The 2,407-nt window shown below is 39.4% G+C and overlaps 1 pseudogene; it reads left to right on the top strand.

Moving 5' to 3' along the window:
* The first annotated feature begins 777 nt into the window (after positions 1 to 777).
* Positions 778 to 896, top strand: LOC145418352 (5S ribosomal RNA; annotated as a pseudogene).
* Positions 897 to 2,407: the final 1,511 nt, after the last annotated feature.

Here is a 2,407-nt window from a genome sequence, read left to right as displayed (position 1 = left end):
TGTTTGCAGCAGTATTTGGCCAGATGTATTCAAACATTTTTCAGTGCAGCTTCGAACACTGGCAGCAGAGGCGATGGGATAAGTGCGTCCATACCAGGCATCTGAGACTTCATCGTGATGTTGCCAACATGATCTGGACGCTGTTGATCCCAACATGTTTGCAGCTTGTTCGTTACTGTGTTGCTTACATGTTGCCAACACTTGTCTGAGCACACGTGTGGACGTGCACTCATATCACATATTTTTCCACACAACTGGCGCAGTAAATTATGGTGAACTGGAAAATACATTGTTCTATAACATTAATCACAACTTCTTCCCATACCAGTGCTTTAATTGTGGAATGCTGGTAATTACAGAGTTCGGTAGTATCACAACTATTTTCAATACAACTGGTGTAGTAATTGTGGAATACTGGTGTAATGCTAGGTGAAATTAGGCTCGGCTTCTCATTCCTATTTCACCTAACGTGGAGCGGGGTCCTCTTTCGAGACCGGAGCTAGTGCAATAAAGAGAGGCAGGACACAAAAACTCTAGGCAACAACCTTTACACTTATATTACCACAGTCAGACACAGGACAAATCAGCATATATTACAGCACAATATATAGCAATATAAAACCTTATCTAGGATATGTGTATCTCGCAGGATACTTGCTTCTCTGATACTAATGACAACACAACAATCCTAGTGTATCAGGAGTGCAGTAAATATAGGCGAGCGCGCGGGGGCGCAGGGGGGGGGGAGGTTGAGACTAGGGGTGGCCATAATCGATTATTTGTAATAATACCACGTTGAGTACACCGCTTCCCGTCCGATCAGCGAAGTTAAGCAACGTTGGGTCTGGTTAGTACTTGGATGGGTGACCGCCTGGGAACACCAGATGCTGTTGGCATAACGTTCTCCCTACGTGTCAAGTGGGGTTGGTGGAGGATTAGTGCCCCTCCCTGTAAAACAATTAACTCTAAGCCCTTGGCCACCCCGTTTGGGATACATGGCGTCTGGCAATGAATGAATGAATGAAAATTACTTCGATTACTCGCCACAAAAATATTGTAATCGATTATTTTTCCAGTAATCGATTATTTTATTGAGTACATTTGGTGGATTTTTGTCATACTTCTAGCCATTAACATACCAGGTTATGGTTTGTTAAACATCTTACGTTTGGCAATGCACTTGCAGACCTTCCCGACTCGAAAAATTGGAGGCATTTTTGTACAGCAAGTTGTAAATGAATCCCTCGTCTCAGTGGCATAGATAGACGATTTAGCTGCCAACTCCTAGGTATGTATTTTTTTTTTAGAACATTAATATTGATCACTGGTATTTCATTTTGTAAGCATGATATTTGGCGGAAATACCAATAAAGTGACGACTTCCAAATAACCTATCTTCGTTTTGGGGATTAGACATCAGAAACTTTAAGATGACCCATATGATTTTCCTTAATATTAAGCTTATTATTCATGTTACATTACAGTTTTGTAAGATTTCTTTTTGAAGCGGATTTTATAGACATGCATAAGAACAGTACACAAGAAGAGATTCTCTCCCGTGGAACGCACAGCTGACTCGTAAACAAAACAATGATAGCCAACTGATCCCCGGGGATGAAGACTTCTTGGTATGTCGCTTGTTTTCTATATTTATAGTTTTGGAAAGAATAAAAATTATAGTCTCCAAAAGTCCACACACATACACACACACACACACACTAGATCAACCCTGGAATATACATCAGTAGTCTAGAGTCCTCATTTCAAAAAGCATATAGACAAGATTGAAAAAGTTCAAAGGGCCGCTACAAGATGGATACCAAGCTTAAGGGACCTAAGCTACGAAGAAAGACTAAATAAACTAAATCTACCAACACTACAGAAGAGAAGGAAAAGAGGTGACATGATAATGCTATATAAGTGCATATCAGGAAAGGAGAAAATAGACATAAATGATTACTTAACATATGGAGAAGCATCAGCAAGAGGAAACTGCAAAAAACTGCATAAGAAGAGAGGTAATAAAGACGTAAGGAAATTCAGTTTCCCAAACAGAGCAATTGATCAATGGAATGCACTACCGAATGAAATAGTGTGTGCCAAAACAATTCACAAATTTAAGGACATGTACGATAAATATGGTTTAAGACACGGGACTGTAAGAGCTTGACTTATTCCTGTAAAGATACAATTAGGTAAGAACACACACAAACTACCAGGTACCACGAAACTATCTGCAGTGTGCACTTTGTAACTGACTACACTCAAACCATCACATTATAATGATTATACTGTAATTATATATTGATAGTAATCGAAAAGGTAATCGATTACTTTCATAAAAGTAATCAGTAATCATGATTACCATTTTTTGCTGGTATCGCCCACCCCTAGTTGAGACTCACTA

Source organism: Coenobita brevimanus, chromosome 113 (assembly GCF_032717465.1).
Source record: "Coenobita brevimanus isolate Jiangsu-jjx chromosome 113, ASM3271746v2, whole genome shotgun sequence".
NCBI classification, from domain to species: domain Eukaryota; kingdom Metazoa; phylum Arthropoda; class Malacostraca; order Decapoda; family Coenobitidae; genus Coenobita; species Coenobita brevimanus.
The sequence above is the reverse complement of the archived record's forward strand: the minus strand, read 5'-3'. Positions and strand labels throughout refer to the sequence as shown.